This window comes from Delphinus delphis, chromosome 1 (assembly GCF_949987515.2).
Source record: "Delphinus delphis chromosome 1, mDelDel1.2, whole genome shotgun sequence".
Classification (NCBI taxonomy): domain Eukaryota; kingdom Metazoa; phylum Chordata; class Mammalia; order Artiodactyla; family Delphinidae; genus Delphinus; species Delphinus delphis.
Genome location: NC_082683.1, coordinates 110612918 through 110637473, shown reverse-complemented (window position 1 = coordinate 110637473; position 24556 = coordinate 110612918). Strand labels below are relative to the sequence as shown.

Genomic DNA, 24556 nt, shown 5'->3' with positions numbered 1-24556 from the left:
TGAATCAAAGCGGTGGCACCAAACTGTACTAGTAGTCATTGTATTCTTCATTGCCATACAGTTTAAACTTGCAGGTAAAAAAAAAAAAAATCTAGTTTCACTTAAGAATGTTCTTGATGAAGCAGTAAAAATGAATTTTATTTAATCTTGGCCTTTCAGAACATGGGTTTTGAATATTTTGTGTGATAAAATGAGAAGGACTTATAAAGCACTTTTGCTACATGTTGAGCTACAATGGTTGTCTCAAGGAAAAGTGTAATCAAGCTACAAGCTACCTAGCTGCTTTCTTCATAGAACATTGATTTTACTTGTTACTTGGTGAAAGAATAATTAGGGACTTCCCTGGTGGTCCAGTGGTTAAGACTGTGCTCCCAATGCAGGGGGCACGGGTTTGATCCCTGGTCGGGGAACTAAGATCCCACATGCCGCACGGTGCAGTCTACAAAATTTAAAAAAAAAAAAGAATAATCAGTGAACTATGATCTTTAGATTTGGGTATTTGGCAGACATATTCTTAAAATTTTTCAGGGAAAGCAACTGACTATATTTGTGCCCAGTGATAAAATTCGAATAAAAATTAAACCATGAGTTTGACAGCTTCCAGGACTTAAATATCAATACTTTTCTGATGAGATTAGTGGTAGTATTGACAAATGTGATTTTTTAAAATATATATTTTATAATGAACTGTGTCAGCATTTGAAATCTACATGACCTAGTGGACCAGAATTTTCCAGATGATCAATGCATGATGTAAAAAAAATCATGCTTGGGTAAAAGAGCCATTCAGAGTATAAGATAAACAATGGATTTTAAAGTAACAGTACGAAGTTTATTGATAAGGTTTCAAATTTCCCCTTGCAACTAACCTTTAGAAACGACTATGGTTTTTTTTTTTAATTGACGTAAAATTCACGTAACAGAATTAACTATTTTAAGTTGTATAATTCTGTGGCATTTAGTACATTCACAGTGTTCTGCAACCACTACCTAAATCAAATTTCAGAACATTTTCATTACCCCAAAAGGAAACCTGTGCCCAGTAAGCAGTTGCTTCCCATTTCTCCATTTCCCAGCACCTTGCAACCACTAGTCTCCTTTCTGTCTCCATGGATTTATCTATTTTGGATATTTCATATAAATGGAACCATCCAGTATGTGACTTTTTTTGTCTGTGTTCTTTCACTTAGCATGTTTTTGAGGTTCATCCATGTTGTATAATGTATCAGTACTTCATTCATTTTTGTGCCTGAATAATATATACCACATTTTGCTTATCCATTCATCAGTTCACATTCATGTGAACATTGGGGGTGGTTTCCACCTTTTTTGCTATTGTAAGTAGTACTGCTGCGAACATTTTGTACAGGTTTTTGTTTGAATACCTGTTTTTTTTTAAATTTATTTTTTGTTTGTTTATTTTTGGCTGCGTTGGGTCTTCGTTGCTGCCCGCAGGCTTTCTCTAGTTGTGGTGAGTGGAGGACGGGGACGCTACTGTTCGTTGTGGTGTGTGGGCTTCTCACTGCGGTGGCTTCTCTTGTTGTGGAGCATGGGCTCTTGGCGCATGGGCTTCAGTAGTTGTGGCGTGTGGGCTCAATAGTTGTGGCTCGCAGGCTCTAGAGTGCAGGCTCAGTAGTTGGTGGCGCATGGGCTTAGTTGCTCTGTGTCATGTGAGATCTTCCCGGACCAGGGATCGAACCTGTGTCCCCTGCATTGGCAGGCAGATTCTTAACCACTACACCACCAGGGAAGTCCTGAATACCTGTTTTCCATTCTTTTAGTTATTTACCTATGAATGGAATTCCTGGGCCATATGATGATTCTATGTTTTTGATAATTCTAACTTTCTGAGGAACTACCAGACCATTTTCCAAAGCAGATGTCCCACTTTACATTCCTGCCAGCAGTATACTAGAATTACACTTTCTCCATATTCTCACCAACACTTATTTTCTGTCTTTTTGATTATAGTCATCCTGGGAGGTATGAATTGGTATCTCATTGTGGTTTTGGTTTGTATTTCTCTAATGACTAATGATGTTGAGCATCTTTTCGTGTGCTTTTTGGCCATTAGTATATTTTTTGGATAAATATCTATTCAAGTCCTTTGCCCACGTGTGTTGAGCTTTGAGTATATCAAAGATGAAGGTGTCCACAATTCTGACCAATTGAAAAGAGTATTAGAATACCTTTCTCTGGTATCAGTATGAACTCACGAGTTTTAATCTGTATACATGTTTTTGCACACATACACATATACAGATATAGACATGGACATGTGTTCGTACGCACATACATATATTTCTTGTTCTGAGAGGACACCACCATAGCGCAGCAAGCACATATGACACCAGTTCTTGGTTTCTAGGTGCCAGTATCCAGTAAAAGGAACCAGAGCTCCTTGGAGAAATGACTAGGGCAGAGAAAAAACTCACATGAATCTGAAATATCATGTGTAACCAGAAAGTAATGAAATGCTAAAAAAAAAAAAGATGGAGAGTCAACTTGAAGGAGCTTCCAATGACCAAGTCTGGGACAGTTTGAAGAATAAAATAAGTAATGATAGTAAGGAACTATATAACCCATGGGATAAAATAAATATCCACAAGTCCGTACTGCTATAAATAAATACTTGAATAAGTAAATGGGGAAGAGGGGACAGCTGTTTATTCCAGTAAAATTCAAAATATATAAGAATGATGGAAACATTAGGCAAATGCTACAGTAATAATTGCTGCAGGCAAGAATTACCTGTAAGGACTTCCCTGGTGGTCCAGTGGTTAAGAATCTGTCTTGCAATGCAGGGGGTGCCCGTTCGATCCCTGGTCAGGGAACTAAGATCCCACATGCCGAGGGGCAACTAAGTCTGCACACCACAATTAGAGAGAAGGCCATGCACCACAATGAAGGGAAGAGCCCGCACTTCAATGAAAGAGCCTTTGTGCCACAGCTAAGACCCAACACAGCTAAAAAATAAATAAATATTAAAAACAAAGAAAAATTATCTATAGATGTTAAAATTAGTGGGTGGAAGTTTGATGCAAAATGGGATTTAGCATAACCTTCCAGTGTTTCCCCATAATAATTTTTCAATGGAGAAACCTGGCAGACACCACCTCAGTCAAGTGATTAGAGTTAACATCACCCATAGTTCAACATATTGACATTATGTACTTCCTGACATGATACACTGAGAAGGCCACAACATCACTTTTGTGACATTGCCAAAAATACATAGGCTCAGTCTAATCATGTGAAAACATCAGGCAAACCCAAATTGAGATATATTTCACAAAAGAACTGGCCAGTACTCTTCAAAAATGTGAAGGTAAGAAAGACTAAATTGAACTGCCACATGTTAAAGGAGACCAAAGAGACATGACAACTAAATACTATGTGAGATTGTGGATTGTATCCTGGGTCTGAAAAGGATATTAGTAGGAAAACTAGTGAAATGTGCATAAGGCCTGTAGAATAGCTAATAGTATTGTATCAGCAATTCAGGGGACTTCTCTGGTGCCACAGTGGTTGGGAATCCACCTGCCAATGCAGGGGACACGAGTTCGATCCCTGGTCCAGGAAGATCCCACATGCTGTGGAGCAGCTAAGCCCATGTGCCACAACTACTGAGCCTGCACTCTAGAGCCCATGAACCACAACTACCAAGCCTGTGCGCCACAACTACTGAAGCCCACGCGCCTAGAGCCCGTGCTCTGCAACAAGAGAAGCCACCACAGTGAGAAGCCTGCGCACTGCAACAAGAGTAGCCCCTGCTTGCTGCAACTAGAGAAAGCCAGTGCACAGCAACGAGGACCCAACAGAGCCAAAAATAAACAAATTTTAGAAAAACCAATATTCATTTCTTTGTTTCAGTAATGTTGTACCGTGGTTATGTAAGATGTCAACACTACAACTATACTTCAGTTAAAATTTAATTTTAAAATACTTCAATTTTAAAAATAATTTTTTAAAAAGATGTTAAAATTAGGGAGAACAGGATGAAGAGTATGTAGGGCTTCTCTGAACTATTGTTGCAACTTTCTGTAAGTTTAAAATCATTTCAAAGCTGAAAAAGTTTCTTTAAATAATGAATTCATTAAAGATTTTAAATTTTTAAAAAATGCCCTTCTTTTTCTAACTACTCATCTGTTTAAGACCAGATTTTTGGGGGGACTTCCCTGGTGGTCCAGTGGCTAAGACTGCACACTCCCAATGCAGGGGGCCTGGGTTTGATCCCTGGTCGGGGAACTAGATCCCACATGCCGCAACTAAGAAGTTCTCATGCTGCAATTAAAGATCCCACATTGCAGCAGCAAAGATCCCGCGTGTCTCAGCTAAGACCTGATGCAGACAAATAAGTAATAAATACTAAAAAAGTTTTTTTTCCTCCATATATATATATATATATATATGTGTATATATATATATATATATATATATATACTTCAACTAAAACAACATCACAGCAGATTGAATGCAGCAGCAGACATGGGAATCCAGCTTTCTTTTTTGTTTTTAAAATTTTTTTTTGGTCTGCATTGGGTCTTCGTTGCTGCACACGGGCTTTCTCTAGTTGCAGCAAGTGGGGGCTACTCTTCTTGCAGTGCACGGGCTTCTCATTGCGGTGGCTTCTCTTGTGGAGCACAGGCTCTAGGCGCGTGAGCTTCAGTAGTTGTGGCGTGCGGGATTAGTTGCTCCGCGGCGTGGGAGATCTTCCTGGACCAGGGCTTGAACCCATGTCCCCTGCATTGGCAGGGATTCTTAACCACTGCACCACCAGGGAAGTCCTAATGAACTAATATTTTTAAAATTCTGTTTTAATTTCTAATACAGTGACTATTGATAGCTATAGACTACAAGCAAAAAATCTCTTTGGAGTCTTAATTTTTAGGAATGTCCTCTTAAAGGGATCCTGAGACCAAAAAGTTTTGAGAACTGGGAGAGTATGCCTAAGAGCTGCAACAAAGATCCAAAAACTCAAGGGCGCAAACAAGATAGAAAGTATTTCTTTCATGTAATTGCCCAAGGTGATTGGTTCTTGATGCTCTGTTGTTTTGTGTGGTAATTCAGGAACTCAGGTTCTTTTATACTAATTTTCCTGCTGATCCCTAGAACAATGGTTCTTATACTTTAGCATGCATCAGAGTCACCTGGAATGCTTGTTAAAACATAAAACACAGTCCCTAGTCTCTTTCCCCAGAATTTCTGATTCATGGGTTTGGAATGGGGCTCGAGAGTTTGTATATCCAACAAATTCCCAAGAGATGCTGATACCACTATCGGGGATCAACTTCTAGGGTACTGTCCTTGTCTGCAGGCTTGAAACTGTGTTGCAGCCAGCAGGAAGGGGAAAAAGCATGAAAGAGTTTGCCTACTTTTTATAGTTCTTGGGCTGAAAGCAGCACACATCACTTCCTCTTTATTTCATCGGCAAGGCAAGAATTTAGCCTAACAATCACCAAGGGAGGCTAGGAAATGTAGTGAGCTGAACAGCTAGGTAGCCAGTATTTCCATTACTATGGAAGGACGGGGGGATTAATTTTGATGGGCAGTGAGCAACAGTATCAAGACATTGGACTTGGATAGGACTAATTAACTAGGCAATATGTTTTGTCAGGTAAAGAACAGAAATTTACTTAGAAGTGTGGCAGGGGAAAGTCTAGGAGAGTAGTATATGTATATATAGAAGTGAAACTGTCTTTTGGAAGATTGGGACAGAGTAACTTGGTTAGGAGGGCAGAGTGGAGGGGGCCAGGTAGTAAGTAATAGTGGAAGGTATTGTACTGCAAGAAGGCTTATCAGATTTATATGATAAATTGATTCAGCAAGAAGCCAGCTGAGAAGCTGTTCTCTCCTGCTGTAAGGGTCTTAAGGTCCTTCTCTGTTGATGCTCTGTGTTGTTATTTTCCCACTCTAAATCTTAGTCACAGAAATCATTTTAGGGGCTCTTGGTGCCTTGGTGTTAATTACCCATATATGTGTATCTGATACATAATTTTCTCTAATGTGACCCCAGGGGGTGGCAGTTGCATGGTATATCCCCTTGCCTCCTTGACCTACAAACCCAAATGAAAAATGGGGAGCCAAAACTTAGCTGACCACCTAGAATAGCGTGGGGATATTGTATGGGGGTTGAGGCTTCTTGCTTTAGAAATGGGAAGATGTTTACATAGAGAATAATCATCAAAAGTCTCCATCTAGTAAGAAGGCTGAATAATCCTGAAATAGCAGAAATGAATCAGCTCTGCTGTTGAAGTTAAAATTGTGTAGCATTTGCTCAGTCTCATTTGCTCCATTGTCCACTACCAAAGTAGCATGCAAATGAAGGGCTCAGTTATTCACTTAACAGGTAATCATTGAGTGATTTTTTTTTAAGTGCCAGGAACTTATCTCAGAACTGGGGATATAGCAGTGAACAAAGTAGACAAATCCTTCACTCCATAGTGTTTATAAGTTAGTAGAGGAAGAAGGAAGACAATAACCAAATGCATGTCAGAAAAATAAATCAGGATTTGGGTGAAAGGGTTAATGTGCCTTTGTTTTCAATGTAGATCAATTTAAGTGGGACCCGTGATATTCTACCTAAGAATGGCTTAAGACAAGTTCTGTGTCATACATGTAAGTTTTGCACCTTTAATTTGTAGAAGTAAGTCTTGACTAACAGAAAGTTGATAAAAGTGAAATGTGATTTCTTTGGATCCCAGCTTCCTTCTTTGTAGGCTTGATGTTTTGTAACAGCTTTAGTGATATTTGTAGTAATCTGCCAGTGTCTTCTATAGTTGTGTCAGGTTTATTTCTAACCTATGGTTGATAATATTGCTAGATATATTGTAATATAATAAACATTTAAGGGTATGATCTGTCCTGTGTCTTTTTGTCTTATACAGAGATAAGAGTGGTCTCTCTTGGTTACCTGTTATCGAAACCTCCTTTTAATGAGAAATAGTTAATAGAGCTCAGATACGCACATTGATGCATACTCTTCTCAAGCCCTTGTCCACAGTCTTTTCTGTTGCATCAAATGTTGAATTCCAGAGGTTGTTACCTCTAGGACTGTATGGAAGCAACTTCTAAGATGATCCAATAAAATGGTACATTCAGAGATAATTTTACTCTTTGTAGCATCTAACATATTCTGTAGCCATTTTGTTTTTCCTTAAGGGCTTTTACCCCCATTTGAGGAATTCGTTTTGCAGTTTGGTTTGTATGTGTTTAAGTTCCTTTAGGGAACTAAAATAGAGAGGTTCCATCCTAGGGAAGTGTGGAGTTAATTGTTGGGAATAATTGGCAGTAGGAAGCATTAGATAGCTTGGAAGGAGCTCAGCTATCTGGTTTGCATTAGGGTAGTTTGGAGATGTGCAGAACAGAACCATTGCTCTGTGATCTTTGCCAGGACCTGGAAGTACAATTTGCTTCCAGTTTGGTGGAAGTCAAATGGCCATTCATTCAGCTTACATTTGCAAGTAGTGGGCATGAGCCTACTAATCTCAGAAGCTCCATTGAGATAGAATTTATCGGTATGGTTATGTTTATCCCTTTAAAGTAAAGAATTTTCATTACAGAAATTTTATTAGACCTACTCTTTGTGGAATAAATATCTAGCTAGGCTGCTACTTATAACATTCTCCCTTCTCTGTTATGAGTAATGTAGTATACAGAGCTATGAATATCCTTGAGGGATATTCTGGAGAAATTTTTGTGAAGCCAAAAACTTTTGTAAGACTCTCCTAAAGCTTACAAATCACTGCTGTTTCCCTTTCATGCCCACCTCCCAGCTCTTGTTTCCTCAAAGTGCGGTTACCCTCACAGTCCACTGAATTCAAATACCTCTGGTTTTACTAGTCTGATTATGAGAGTGTGTATATGGTAAATATTTAGTTGGTGTGTGTGCTACTACTTTCATATGTTGTACCTATGGCAGACAATAATTGAATAAAAGTCTTTACTGATGGAACAGAATGTTACAGTTGCAGCGAGCGGGGGCTACTCTTCCTTGCGGTGCGCGGGCTTCTCATCGTGATGGCTTCTCTTGTTGTGGAGCACGGGCTCTAGGCGCGCGGGCTTCAGTAGTTGTGGCACATAGGCTCAGTAGTTGTGGCTTGCGGGCTCTAGAGTGCAGGCTCAGTAGTTGTGGTGCATGGGCTTAGTTGTTCTGTGGCATGTGGGATCTTCCCAGACCAGGGCTCCAACCCGTGTCCCCTGCATTGGCAGGTGGATTCTTAGCCACTGTGCCACCAGGGAAGTCCCAGACAAGTTTATTTAGTCCAAGTCTCAATTACTTCTTTCACAGGATAGGGATAATGCGGACTTCATAGGAATGTTTTGAGAATTAAATGAAGTGTTGTTTCTGTGTTTCTTAGCCCACAGTTTTGATATTTAGCCTCGCTCAAATGTTATTGTCCTTTCTCCTATATCCCCTGCCCCTTTGCTCCCAGTACACACCATGTTACTTCTCTTCCTGTTGAAGTGCACTTTCCCCCAACTGTTTTCAGATTTGTGTGATGAATATATCACTCAAAAAATGATTTGTCTGAGAAGAGGCTCTCCTGAGTATGTGTGTATGAAATGTACCTAAGAGATCATGTTTTTCAGAGCAGTGTGAAAGATCACAACTGTTCAAAACTCTTCTTTCCTACCGCCCATTATTATTAGTGCCCTGGTATAAAACATGAAAAAAAAATTTGTTGTTTTCTTCTTTTAAGTATTATTTTTATAATATTCCTAAGGAAAGCCTACATTTTCTCTACTTTGCCCAAATAAAAATGGAGTGTTATAGATAAGCTCTGAAGGAGGTTGGAAAAATGTGGCTAACTCCTATTCCTTTATTTAATTATATACTCCCTAGGTTACTTACTTCCCTGTTTCTTTTGTGAAAGTTTAAGGCAGTCATTCTTCAACTATATAGAGTGATAATAATCACCAGGAAAATATGATAAAATGCAGATTCCTTGGCTCCTCACTGAGAAATTCCAGTTCATTACTTTGAAATGGCCCTGGGAGGATACATTTTAAACACATATCTGAAGTAATTCTGATGTAGGGTCTAAAATGATACTTAGAGAAACATGGATTTAAAGTAAAAGAAAAATGACAAAATTAAATTTATTGAGTTCCATCCATGAGTGACACATTGGTCTACATTACCCTCTTTAGTGATACTTCTCCAAACCTTCAAAAAAAAACAAATTTTGGGACTTCCCTAGTGGCGCAGTGGTTAAGAATCTGCCTGCCAATGCCGGGGACACACGTTCTATCCCTGGTCTTGGAAGATCCACATGCCACAAAACAGCTAGGCCTGTGCGCCACAACTACTGAGCCTGCGCTCTAGAGGCCGCAAGCCACAACTACTGAAGCCCGCGTGCCACAACTCCTGAAGCCCGTGCGCCTAGCGCCTGTGCTCCGCAGCAAGAGAAGCGACCGCAACGAGAAGCCCATGCAACCACATAGAAGAGTAGCCCCCGCTCACTGCAACTAAAGAAAGCCTGCACGCAGCAATGAAGACCCAACGTTGCCAAAAATTAATTAATTAATTAAAAAAAATTTTTTTTGTTTGGTTTTCTAATATAGCATGGACCAATACTTTTGTACATATAGTGAGATGAATTACTGGAAAAGGGGGATAAAAAAAGATATCCAAATACAACCCCAGTATTTTGTATTGTTAGATTCAACAGGCATAAAATTACTCTGTCAAATTAAAATAAAAGTTTCTTAATGTTTACTCGCAACCTCTATGCTTAATCTTATTGCAGAGTGGTAACAAACAGTTCATGGACCAGCACCAGTCTGTGGACCACAGTTTGAGTAGCATTGCTCTTCAGAAAATGAAGATGAGTTTGTGTTAACTGGCAAGCTAGAAACCTAGTCTCTTCTACAAATCCCAGGAAGCCTGATTTCTTCATCTATAAAACTGAGACAGTTTTACTACTCTGCCTATCTTATATGGATGTTATCTTCATATAAAGTGTAATGTATGTAAAAGTACATTGCAAACTAAAAAAACTAATGTAAGTTACATTAATCATCAGAAACATTTATTGAACATTTATTATTGTTCAGGGACTTTTTCAGCAACTAGGGATATAGAGATACTACAAGGAGCTTACTATTCAGTTATATATTTGTCACATAAGGTTGGCAGTATGCTGAGCTGACAAAATTCCAGCTTCATAAACATTTTCCTAGACTTGTGCAGTCTTTTTCTGAACTCAAGTAGCATACTTATATTTTTTAAATATGTAAGTTTGGAATGTTTCTTTGTAATGCCTGAGATAAAAACTTTTTGAAAGTACGTAACATATTTCTCTAATAGATTGGAAACATTTTGGAGGCAGGCCCTCTTGAATTGAAGCTTCTTATCCTTCTCATGTATGGGTCCTGTGCTCTTAATCCTGGAGCAGATTACCCCTTCTCCCAACTGGCTCCCAGTCTCAGGCTTGCTGCCCAATACCATACCCTTTCTCTCCTCTGACTACCTCCTGTTCTTAGAGTGTTTGCAGAAGATAGAGTTCCTTTAACAGGAACTTTTGACTGCCTTTTATGAACAGGTTAGGTGCAAGAGATAAGAAAATGAATAATACATAAGGTTCCTGACTTCTGGGAGCTCACAGTTTTTTTTAAGGGAAAAGGACAAGTAATTCAATAATGAGACACGTACTGACATGTTCAAAATGGTTTGAGAACACATGGGAAGAAAAAACTGCCTAGGGGAACAGGGAAGTTTTCATAGATAGGATGACCATCTAATTTTGAGACACTGTTAAAGGTGAAAGGAATATTGTTAATCAGGAGGGGACACCAGGTATAAATTGGGACTGTCCCATGCAAACTAGGACATATTTCACCCTATTCATAAATGTCTCTATGTAGTCTTAAAGTAAGAGTTGGAGGATTTACTAGGGAAAGAAAATAGCACATAGAAAAGCTTGGAAGCAAGAAAGAATATGTAGGTGTGCCTAGCGCATGAGATACTTGAGGGCAGGAGTAGTAGAAGATAAGGTTGCAAAGGTAAATTGGGATGAGCTGATGTAGGGACCTGTGTGTTAGTGTTGTAGATAATGGGAAGTGTTTGATATTAAGGATGGGATGATAAGATTAGATTTTTTTTTTTAAGATCACTTTACTGGCTATATGGAAGATGAAGCGGGGGACACCTTAGATACTGAGACCACAAGATCTTTTAAAATATTTGCTATAGATTAAGAGAGAAAAGATGATATTCTGAATTACGGAATGGCAGGAAAGTTGGAAAGAATGGAGAGACTGCAGAGACATTTAGGTCTTTTAGAGATATTTAGACTTGTTGGGGGAAAAGGCACTTGGCTTCCAGGACACCAAGCTCTCCTGTTTTCTTCCTACCTCACAGACCACTCTTCAATCTTATTTGCTAGGTATTTTCTTCAATTTATAAATGTTGGAGTACCCCAGAGCTCAGCCCTCATACCATCTCTCTGTTTACATTCACTCCTTAAATGATTTTGTCTACCCCCGTGACTTTAAATTCTGTCTATATGTTTATGACTCCTGAATATGTATCCTCAGCCAAACATTTCCTCTTAACTCTAGATTGTGTCTAATAGGCATTTCAAACTTAACATGTTAGAAATACACTTTTCGTTTTTCACTCTAAACATGCTGTTATTCACCATTTTCATAAAAGGCATCATCATTCATGATAAAGCCCTGGAGTCATCCTTGACTGCCTTCTTTTTCATACTTCACATCCAGTACACCAACATTTCTGTTGGCTCTTCTTCCAAGGTATATCCTGATACTTGGTTTGGCCGCAGGATTACCTCTCCTACCTCTTTTCTTGCCACTCTCCCTCTTGGATATGGCACTTCATCTTTACCTTTTTACTGTTTCTAGCATAATACTAAGCACCATTCTGTCTCAAGCAGCATTCTTGCTTTTTTCTGTACCAGTTATATTCTCTCCCATATATATGCATAGCTCACTTTCCACTTAAGTCAGGATTTAACTCAAATGTTATCTTTTTAGATAGGACTTTCCCAACTATGCTTATTTATTTATTTATTTTTTTTGGCTGCATTGGGTCTTAGTTGCAGCACGCGGGATCTTTGTGGAGGCATGCAGGATCTTTCGTTGCGGTGCACCAGCGCTTTGTTTTGGCATGGGGGCTTCTCTCTGGTTGTGGCGCACAGGCTCAGTAGTTGTAGCACGAAGGCTTTCTAGTGGTGCTTGGGCTCTAGAGCACACAGGCTTAGTTGCCCTGAAGCATATGGGATCTTAGTTCCCCGACCAGAGATCGAACCCGAGTCCCCTGCACTGGAAGGTGGATTCTTAACCATTGGACCACCAGGGAAGTCCCCCAACTGTGCTTTTAAGAATAGTCTCTTCCCCTGATCTGACGCTCTATCCCCTTTTCATGCTTAAATATTTTCAAGGTACTTATCACTGCTTTACCTGCCCGTATTATTTGTTTATTGTTTCTTTTCCCCACTAGAATGTTAAGTCCATGAGTGCCTAGAAAATGCTAATAATAAATATTAGGCATTTCATAAATATTGTATTTCATGGAATCTAAGATGCCTTTGATATTTGTTTTTAAATTGAACTGTAGTTGATTTACAATGTTGTGTTACTTTCTGGTATACAGCAGAGTGATTCAGTTATACATATATATGTATTCTTTTTCATATTCTTTTCCATTATGGTTTATTACAGGATATTGAATATAGTTCCCTGTGCTATACAGTAGGACCTCGTTTATCTATTTTATTTAATTAATTTATTTTTAAAAATTTATTAATTTTATTTATTTTTGGTTGCATTGGGTCTTTGTTGCTGCGCACGGCTTTTCTCTAGCTGCGGCGAGCAGGGGCTACTCTTCGTTGCGGTGCATGGGCTTCTCATTGTGGTGACTTCTCTTGTTGCGGAGCACAGGCTGTAGGTGCACGGGCTCAGTAGTTGTGGCACTCGGGCTCAGTAGTTGTGGCGCACGGGCTTAGTTGCTCCAAGGCATGTGGGATCTTCCCGGACCAGGGCTCGAACCTGTGTCCCCTGCATAGGCAGGTGGATTCTTAACCACTGCGCCACCAGGGAAGCCCCTACCTATTTTATATATAATAGTTTGTATCTGCTAATCCCAAACTCCTAATCTCTCCCTCCCCCACCCCCTTTCCCCTTTGTTAACCATAAGTTTTCTATGTCTGTGAGTCTGTTTTCTGTTTTGTAAATAAGTTCATTTGTGTCATACTTTAGATTCCACATGTAAGTGATACCATATGGTATTTGTCTTTCTCTGACTTACTATCTCTAGGTCCATCCTTGTTGCTGCAAACGTGAAGATGCCATTGGTTTTAAGATGTGTCAGTATTTTATGAACCAATAAGGAAGAAGAAATACTGTCAGTTGTTAGATGCCATTGATTGTAAGATATGCCCTGATATCAGAGGTTAAAATAGAGGAAATTATGTATATTAGAATCTATGAAAAAATTATTTGAATGAAGTAGGAAGGAGTCATCTCACATGACTTTAGGGTTTCTAACTTGATTAAAGGAATGATGGTATCTATTATAAATATGGAATACAAGAGAAAGAATAAGATTGATAGAGGAAAGGATACCTCCTCACATTGTGTAACTCATGTGGCAGAAGCAAGAAGAATCTTGCAAGAAGTGGGAAGAAGTCAACTATCTAGTCTGAGACTTAGATTCGATTCTCTTTTTTTTTTTTGCGGTACGCGGGCCTCTCACTGTTGTGGCCCCTCCCATTGCGGAGCACAGGCTCTGGACACGCAGGCTCAGCGGCCATGGCTCACGGGCCCAGCCGCTCCGCCGCATGTGGGATCTTCCCGGACCAGACACAAACCCGTGTCCCCTGCATCGGCAGGCAGACTCTCAACCACTGCGCCACCAGGGAAGCCCTTAGATTCTATTCTTGAAGTCATCCATATCATAGCACTCTTATTACTAGGTCACTTCTTCTCTGAGGGTAAACACATCTCCAGATTTCTCAACTACTGTATGATCCTTGAATTCATCCTTGAATTACTTGTATTTCTTACTACTGTGTACATACTCAGTACTTCAGAACTGTTTGAATGATTTCAGGAAAATCTTCACTTGATCCCTTCATTGAGATGGAGGTTCTCATTTCCTCCAGCCTTCTTTCTGTGTTGTTGGATTGTCTGATTTGGAGTTATTTAAAATATTACATGGGCGTGAACAGGTCTTGGTAGACCTGTAGCTGATTGATGCCTCCCAGTGGCAGAAAGCAAACCAGGAATTGCCTCTTCTTAAAATGTTAGAAGGGGTGATGTTTCAGCACTTCCTGTTTATAATTGTCATAAGGATTTATTTACTAGAATTATCCCATTCTGAACCCCATAGACTTCTGTAGTCTGAATTCTCCCTCTATCACTTTTTTTCCTTTTTACCTTTTATTCAAGTCCTTTTTGGACTTGAATAGATGAATATAGTGGACTTGGTGATTAATCTTTACATATTTTATTAACATGAAAATTTTATCACTTGCAACGAGTTTTATTAGTGTCTACAGTTGAAAAGGGAATCTTTGTTCTATGAAAGGACACTGTAGCAAAGGCAAGCCAGAGCTATGTGTGTGTGTATATATATGTATATATATATATTATTTTATTTTATTATTTTTTGTGTGTGGTACGTGGGCCTCTCACTGTTGTGGCCTCTCCCGTTGCGGAGCACAGGCTCCGGATGCACAGGCTCAGCCGCCATGGCTCACGGGCCCAGCTGCTCCGCGGCACGTGGGATCTTCCCCGGCCAGGGCATGAACCCGTGTCCCCTGCATTGGCAGGCGGACTCTCAACCACTGCGCCACCAGGGAAGCCCCTATATATTTTTTTTAAGTTATATTTATAAAAATATTATAAAGCTACTGTTCCTTTTTAAATATAAAAGCAAGACATAAGGAGTCCAGATTTCTCATCTGATGTGTCTTTTTTCCAAGGCAGTTAGTAGGACCGTGATAACTAACGCAGAATGATCTCACTTTTCAGGTGGGACCCTGTCATCTACATGTAAAGAGCAACTTAATCCCTTACAGACCCAGCTGGTAACCATATCCACAGTATCGGGAAGTCTACATGCACTTCACCTTAATAGTGCTGCTCTATTGAATGTCACACACTGTCCGTATTAAATATATCCACATTACTGTTTTCTGTAGCCAGGTTAAAGGCCTCCTTTTGAAAAAGGAGTCTGTTCTGTTCGGCTTATCTTTTTTTTTTAAATTAAAACAATCTTTAAACTTTTCAATTTTTTAAAACTTTGAAAATGTTTAAATATGTAGGAAAAATGTGAAGAATAGTACAATGAAAAGCTATGTTACTATCTTGAGTCAACAGTGAATGTTTTGCCTCATTGATAGGTAGTAACATATACATATTTTTGCTGAATCATTTCAAAGTAAGCTTTAGACATTACCTCTGAATACTTAAGATTGAAGTGTTAGGCAGAATAATGCCCGTTCCCCCAAGATGTCTATCGCCTAATCCCCAGAACCAATGAATATGTTCAGTTTCATGGGAAAGGGAAATTAAGACAGCAGATGGTGTTAAGGTTGCTAATCAGCTAACCTTAAAATATGGATATTATTCTGGACTATCCAGGTGGGCCCAGTGTAATCACATGGATGCTTAAAATGGAAAAAGGCAAAAGAGAGAAAGATGGCAACATGAGGAGTGGGCCCAACATTGATGGCTTTGAAGATGGGGAAATGGCCACGAGCCAAGGAAAGCAGGTGGTCTCTAGCTGGAAAAGGCACAAAAATAGATACTCCTCTAGAGACTCCAGGAGAAATTAAAAGAGTCCCGGCTGATGCCCTGAATTTGGTCCAGTGAGACCCATTTCAGACTTCCGACTTCCAGACTGTAGGATAATAAATTTGTACTGTTCAAACCACTAAGTTTGTGGTAATTTGCTTCCCCAAACAAGAAAGACAATTTTCTATTCAACCACAATACCATTATGACACCTAACAAGATTAATAGTAATTCCCTAATATTATCTAATACCCAGTCCATTTGAAATTTCCCCAGTTGTTCCTCATAATATCTTTTTGTAGATTTTCTTTTTAAACCAAGATCTAGTCAAGTATCATACCTTGCATTTGGTATGTCTCTAAGTGTCTCTTAATTTAGAACAGTCTGCAGTGCCGCCCCCCCCCCTTTTTTTTTTTTTGGCGGTTTGCGGGCCTCTCACTGTTGTGGCCTCTCCGGACGCGCAGGCTCAGCGGCCGTGGCTCACGGGCCCAGCCGCTCCGCGGCACGTGGGATCTTCCCGGACCAGGGCACAAACCCGTGTCCCCTGCATCGGCAGGCAGACTCTCAACCACTGCGCCACCAGGGAAGCCCTGCCGCCCCCCTTTTAATATCAACTTTTTAAGAGACCAGACTAGTCTATTTGCAACATGTTCTTCATTGTAGATTTGTTAGATTGTTTCCATATGGTATCATTTAGCTTGTTCTCGGACTCTGTATGTCCCGTAAACTGGACTTCAGTGTAAAGTTTATATGTTTTTGGCAAAAATACTCATGGAAGATGCTGTGTACTTCATAATGCATCACATCAGGAGGCACATAATATCTGATTGTCTCACTGTTTACACTGCCAAGTTTGGTCCCTGGGTTAAGGTGATAGCAAGATCTTTCTGTTGTTAAGGTGTGTTTTTCCCTTTGCAGTTAGTAGTCTTTGGTGTTGTTTTGTTTATTTTAAGCTGGGTGGCCTATCTGCTCTGAAAGGATACTGAGCTAGTTATTATGAAAATAAATTTTGAACTTCCAGACCATCGTTTTGACTCTGGAGTATAGCAGACCATATAACTAAAACCGTTTGCAATTCCATTGCAAAACACCACCTAGTGATGCTGGATAAAATATTGTAAAACAAACTTTTTTTTTTTGTTTTAAAACACATAGCTGAGCCTGAAAGAAGTAAGGAAAATTCTCAGGAACCACATGAATGAAAGGGAACTGAAAATGAGCAGTGTGCATGTGACTTAATGCTGTGGCAGTTCTGGGGGCTTTTCTAGTTTCAGTAACCAAAAGACTCGGTCTTTTTTTTTTTTCTTGGCCGCACCGCGAGGCGTGCAGGATATTAGTTCCCGACCGGGGGCCCCTGCAGTGGAAGTGCAGAGTCTTAACCACTGGACCACCAGGGAGGTCCCTAAAAGACTTGGTCTTAATGCTCATGAGGAGTCCATAGACAAAGTTTAGGCCTGTGTGGAACGGAGGTAGAGATGAGAATCCCCTTATAAAGCCAAGATCCTTAAAGACTCATGTTCAGGGAAGGGAGGTGACCATAAAAAATTCCATCCCCTAGTTCAAGGAAACAAGAAAACTTTTCGGTCTCAGCTTAGGCTTTGACTAGGGGTGGGTGGGAATCTCCCCTGAAAATTTAAGTATGAGGCTACTTTCATATGGATTTAAATTATTTTTGTCTGAGATCCCCAAGCTGAGAAATAAATATAAAAAATTATTCGGAATGCTTTATATCCTTGCAGTAACTGGCAGAAGCACGTGAAAAACTGCTCTGGAGGAACAGGTCCACAATGCAAACCACACAGGATTTCTACAGATAAAGTCCCAATGAAGACAAGGTGCTCTTAAAAAAAAGACAAAAAGCACAAGAAAACAATTCATTTACCATGAACAAGAGTCACAGATACAATAAGCAGCAGGAATTGAAAACTTCAGATAATAGAGCCATTGGCTATAGTCCATAAAATAAATGTATTTATTAAATACAAAGATTTGAGAAGAAAAAGTACTTTGGAGACAGATTTGAAAAAATATCTTGAATATCTTAAAAAGTACAGATTATGGTCTTCTATTCAGCAGGTATTTATCTAGTACATATTATGGGCCAGGCACTGAAAAAACTATCTCAAGGAGCTTATATTTTAGTGGGTGGGAAACAGACCAACATATATAAACATAATAGGCCAGGCAGTTGTAATTACCAAGAAGAAGAATAAAGTTTTATAAGGGGGTGACAGAGTAATGATGAAAGGTGCTGTGTTTTTATCTTTTGTTTGTTTTCCCTAATAGATGCATTAGGAAAAGGCTCCCTGAGATACGAAGGAAATAAGGGAACAAGCCACATGGCTATCAGGGGAGATCAAGGAGACTAAACTGACTGGAAAGGGAGTTTATGGGAGAGTATTGGGAGATACAAAGTCAGATGGTAGTGGGCCAGATTATGTAGGGCCTTATAGGCTATGATAAAGACTTGCAGTGCTGTTCTGGTTACTATTGCTGTGCAACAAGTTAGTTACCCCAAAACTTAGTAACTTAAAACAGCTGTTTTATTATGCTCTTGGATTCTGTGGGTCAGTAATTCATTCAGGTTGGGCACAGTGGTGATTGCTTGTTTCTGCTCTAGTGAATGGTGCTGTAGCTGGGAAGATGCAGAAGTGGGGAAGATGTATTAGTGGGGGGCTGGAATCATCTGAGGGTTCATTCACTTACATGTCTGGTGCCCTGGGCTGAGATGACTTGAAGAGTAGGCCTGTCAACTGAAGTGTCTACATGTGACTTCTCCCTGAGGCTTTGCTTCTTCACACTATGGCAGCCTCAAGGTAGTTGTACCTCTTAGAAAGCAGTTCGAACGGTCTCCAGACTTCAGTGTTCCAGAGGATAAGGCAAAAGCTGCATTGCTTTTTATAACCCAGTGGCAGAAGTCACCCAACATCACTTCTGCTATACTCTACAGGTTGAAGCAGTCATAAACCCACCTAGATTCAAGGGAAGGGGACACAGATTCCCCACCACCACCACCACCACCTCTTGATATGAGGAATTTCAAAGAATTTGGGGTGACAGTGTTTGTAAACCACTACAGATGCCATTAAAAAGCATTTTGAGCAAAGGAGTGATATGATCTCACTTAAATTTTAGAAAGATCACTCTTGTTTCTCTGTGGAACATAGACTGAGAAGGGCAAGAGCAGAAGCAGAGTTTAAAAAAGTTACAATAGTCTGGGCAGGAGATGACAATAGCATGGACTAGAATAATAACATGACAGTGGTGATAAGATGTCAGATTTGAAATATATTTGGAAAGGAGTACTGACAGAATTTACAGATGGAATGCATGTAGGGTGTGAGAAGGAGAAACCAAGAATGACTCCAAAGAGTTTGATTTAAGCAATTGGTTGAATGGCAGTGTCGTTTACTGAGGTGGGAAGCACTAGGGGAAGAAAAAGTTTTTATCCCAGGAGTTCAGAAATTCAGTTTTGGACATAAATTCATAAAATGCCTGTTAGACATCCAAATGGAGATAACAGGCAGTTGAATATATAAAGAGAATTTTAGAGGAGAGGTGAGGTCCAGGAATATAAATTTTGGAATTAGCATATAGTTGCTCTTTAAAGCCATAGGAATATATGAGATTATGTAGAGAGTGAGTGCAAATAAAGAAAAGGTACATGATTGAGCCCAAGGGCATGCATACAGTTAGAATTAGGAATATCAGTAGAAACTAGTGAAGGGGAGAGTAAGAATAAATGGTCATGAAGACATACAGATGGGGAAGTTCCCTGGAGGCCTAATGGTTAGGATTCTGGTCTTTCACTGCGGTGGCATGGATTCATTTCCCTGGTTGGGGAACTGAGACGTGCGGCCAAAAAAAAAAAAAAGACATTACAGATGGCCAACAGGTACATGAAAAGGTGTTCATCATCACTAATCATCAGGGAAATGCAAATCAAAACCACAGTGAGGGTTTCCCTGGTGACGCAGTGGTTAAGAATCTGCCTGCCAATGCAGGGGACACGGATTCGAGCCCTGGTCCAGGAAGATCCCACATGCCTTGGAGCAACTAAGCCCGTGCGCCACAACTACTGAGCCTGCGCTCTAGAGCCCGTAAGCCACAACTACTGAGCCCTCATGCCACAACTACTGAAGCCCGCAAGCCTAGAGCCCGTGCTCCGCAACAAGAGAAGCCACCACAGTGAGAAGCCCACGCACCGCAACGAAGAGTAGCCCCCGCTCGCTGCAGCTAGAGAAAGCCCACGCAGAGCAACGAAGACCCAACACAACCAAAAATAAATTAAAAACAAAAAAAACCCCAAAAAATAACAGTGAGTTATCTCCTCACACTTGTTAGAATGGCTGTTATCAAAAAGACAAGAAGTTAGTGTTGGCGAGGATGGGGAAGTGGGAATCCTTGTGCACGGTTGGTGGTAATGTAAATTGGTGCAGCCATTTTGAAAAACAGTATGGAGGTTCCTCAAAAAAATTAAAACTAGAACTACCATATGATCCAACAGCTCCACTTGTGGATATTTATCTAAAGGAAACAAAAACACTAACTTGAAAAGATAATGTACCTTCCTGTTTTTTGTGGCAGTATTTACAATAGCCAAGACATGGAAGCAACCTGAGTGTCCATCAGTGGATGAATAGGTAAAGAAAATGTGATATATATGTGTATACACACACACACAAAGTGGATTAGTCATTAAAAAGAAGGAAATCTTGCTATTTGTGACAACATGGATGGACCTTGAGGGCATTATGCTAAGTGAAATAAGTGAAACAGAGAAAGACAAATACTGTATGATCTTATATGTTGAATGTAAACAAAACAAAACAAAACAAAACAAAAAACCCCAACTCATGGATACAGAGGGCAGATTGGTGGTTGCCAGGGCGGCTGGGGGGAAATGGAGCAAAAATGGGTGACGGTGGTCAAAAGGTACAAACTTCCAGTTATAAAATAAATCATGAGGTGTAATGTACAGCATGGTGACTATAGTTAATAACACTTTTTCTAAAAATTGAAGTATAGTTGATTTACAATATTGTGTTTCAGGTGTACAGCAAAGTGATTCAGTTACATATATACTTTCAGATTATTTTGCATTACAGTTTATTATAAGATACTGAATATAGTTCTGTGCTATACAGTAAATCCTTGTTGCTTATCTGTTTTACCTATAGTAGAACAATGTATATAGTTTTCAGACAAAATAAGCTTTGAGACCATAATTAGGGGAACTTTTTAAGATACAAATAAATATAAATTGTAAAGGAGAACATTGATAAAGGAAATTTAAAATGACTGAAAAAGTCTTTATTTCATCTTTGTTTTTAAATGGTATTTTTTTGATAGGTATGGTATTTTAGATTGTCAGATTTTTTTCTTTCAGTATTTTAAGGATGTTGCTGTCTTCTCTTTTGCATTGTTTCCAGCAAGAAATTTGATGTTATCCTTATCTTTACATGTAATCATGTGTTTTTTTTGATGTGGACCATTTTTTTTAAGTCTTTATTGAATTTGTTACAATATTGCTTGTTTTTTTATTGTTTTTGTTTGTTTGTTTATACTGAAGGTTCTTATTAGTCATCAATTTTATACACATCAGTGTATACATGTCAATCCCAATCACCCAATTCAGCACACCACCATCCCCACCCCACCACGGCTTCCCCCCTTGGTGTCCAAACGTTTGTTCTCTACATCTGTGTCTCAACTTCTGCCCTGCAAACCGGTTCATCTGTACCATTTTTCTAGGTTCCGCATAAATGCGTTAATATACGATATTTGTCTTTCTCTTTCTGACTTACTTCACTCTGTATGACAGTCTCTAGATCCATCCACGTCTCAACAAATGACTCAATTTCGTTCCTTTTTATGGCTGAGTAATATTCTATTGTATATATGTACCACTACTTATTTGCTTCTGTTTTATGTTTTGTTTTTTTGGCCGTGAGGCATGTGGGATCTTAGCTCCCAGACCAGGGATCAAACCCACACCCCCTGCATTGGAAGGCAAAGGCTTAACCACTGGACAGCTAAGGAAGTCCCTTTATAGTAGTTTTGAGCAATTTGATTATGACGTCCCTTGGTGTAGTTTTTATCATGTTTCTTGTGCTTCGGGTTTGTTGAAGTTCTTGGATTTGTAGGTTTATAGTTTTCATCATTTATTCATTTTGACTGTTATTTCTTTTCTTCTCTTTATTCTTCTTTTGGCTGTGTTGGGTCTTAGTTGCTGCGCACGGGCTTTCTCTAGTTGTGGCGAGCAGGAGCTACTCTTTTTTTTTTTTTTTTGTGGTACGCAGGCCTCTCTCACTGTTGTGGCCATCGGTGGAGCATCGGCAGCCATCTTTCTGCAGTTCTTACTTCTATGGTACTCTGTCCTTTTTGAAATCTAGCTCCCTTAGTCTCACTATACGCTTACACCCTCATCTCCCTCTCTTTGTTTTTTGTTTGTTTGTTTGTTTGTTTTGCAATATGTTGGCCTCTCACTGTTGTGGCCTCTCCCGTTGCGGAGCACAGGCTCCAGATGACGCGCAGGCTCAGCGGCCGTGGCTCACGGGCCCAGCCACTCCGCAGCATGTGGGATCTTCCCGGACCGGGGCACGAACCCGTGTCCCCGCATCGGCAGGCGGACTCTCAACCACTGCGCCACCAGGGAAGCCCCATCGCCCTCTCTTGAACTCAGGAGTCTGCCTGGCTCTGCCTCATTTCCCCCTCCCCACATTATGTCCTAGAAACTCTCCTATGGCAGAGTTCCCTGGCAGTCCAGTGGTTAAGGCTCTGCGCTTCCACTGCGGGGGGTGCGGGTTCCATTCCTGGTCAGGGAACTATGATCCCACGTGCCATGAAGCCAAAAAATAAATAAATAAAAGGGTTTTTTTTTAAAAAAAAAAAAGTAACTCTCCTATGGCAAAAACGAGTGCAGTTGTAGAGCTCACCTCATTTGTTTCCTGTCCCTCTGGGATCACTATCCTTTGTTGCCTGATGTCCAGTGTCTTGAAAACCTTGTTTCATGTATTTTGTCTGGAGGTTTTTTGTTATTTCAGGTGAGAGGGCAAATCTGTCCTGTGTTACAGAATCTTGGCCAGAAGTGGAAATCACAGCATTGGTTTAAACATGAACATATTGGTGCCTAAATGTTGAACTGGAGAATGATTACTGAATCAAATATTTTTGCTGTGGAGTTCTACACAGCAGTTAAAACAAATGAATTGGTGCTTCATGTATTTACTTGGATAAATTTTAAATATTAAAAAATTAAACATTGAAAAGCAAAATGAAAAAGGATACATACAAGAGCTACTTTTTTTTTTTTTTTTGGCTTTGCCGGGTCTTAGTTCAATATGCGGGAATCTCTTAGCTGCGGCATGTGGAATCCCAGCTGTAGCATGTGGGATCTAGTTCCCTGACCAGGGATCAAACCCAGGTCCCCTGCACTGGGAGCGCGGAGCCCTAGCCACTGGACGGCCAGGGAAGTCTCCCAAGAGCTACTTTTAAAAATACATGAACTAGGGAATTGTTTAGGTGTGGTGCGGCCTAAACAGACAAACAAATAAATAAATAAATACTATACTATGTACTATTTATGGATACATATATATGTAATAGAATGATAACAAATCCATCATAATGCCTTTCTCTGGGAAGGGAAGAAGGGAGGATAGAGAATGGTTTGGTGGGGAAGTGACACAGAGTGCTTCAACTGTATCTGTAAAGTTTAATTCACTAAAAATAAATTAGTATTTCTCTAATGTGATTAAATGAGGGAATAAATATAAAGGGCCTTGTACATTGCCTAGTAAATAAAAGGCAGCTCAGTAGATACTAATTCATTTTACTCACCTCTATCCCTCCTCTTCCCTCTCAGAATCTTCTAAAAGTTTTCGCTGCAGGCCTGTATTTTGATTTGGGGCTAACAATGAGTCAAAAACTTGACAAGCATGAATCTAAAGCTTTGTCACCATCTGGCCATTCTTGTTTTTTACAACAGTCAACAGTAAATTTAAAGCTGGACATTTTTCTCCTGTAAATTGTTGGACACAATTAACTACTCTTCTTTAATTTGTTGACATGTCATGCTTTCCTAGTTTTCCACTAGCTCTCTTAGTTTCCTCTGACCAGCCAATCCTTAAATGTAGGTACTGCCCAAGGTTCTATCCTTGGCTCTTTTCCTTCTGAGTATATATTCATTTCTTTTTCTGGACAGTTTCACTCATCCCTGTACATTACTTCAATTACCTCCTTTACCTGTTCAAATATTTATCTCCAGCTCTGGCCTGAACTCTGGCTCTCTTTGTGTGCCTCGTATCCACCTGTTTATTGGATATCTCCACTTTGATTTCATTTCAGCACTTCTGACAGTTATCTATTCTTTAGGATATTTTCAGTTTAGGTAACAGAAAACCGAGTTCATACTGGCTTAAACATTAAAGGAATTTATTGGTCTGTGTAACAGGACTAGCTTCAAAGTAGTTTGATCTGATGGCACAGCTGTGTAATTAGCTCTCCTCTCAGTATTCTACTGTGCACAGTGTCTGCTTTATCTGCAAGCTGCCTTCCCTCATGGTCACAAGGTGGCTGCCAAAGCAACACACCAGTGTTACATATTTTCTCATTCAGAGGAAGATAATAGAATTGATAGGACTTGGTGACTTAGATTTAAGAGTCTGGAAAAGTCAAAGATGATTTCCAGGCTTCTAACTTTTGCCTCTGGATGAATTGAATTCTCTTCATTATGAGGAAGAAAAGCAGGATATAGGGAAGGCAGAGGAAATGTAACATCTAAGTACTT

The 24556-nt window shown here is 39.8% G+C and overlaps 1 protein-coding gene across 2 annotated transcripts in view; it reads left to right on the top strand.

Annotated features, from left to right (window-relative positions):
• Window positions 1–24556, top strand: part of GATAD2B (GATA zinc finger domain containing 2B) — an 82149-nt gene that overhangs the window by 37144 nt on the left and 20449 nt on the right. The window lies entirely within an intron of this gene.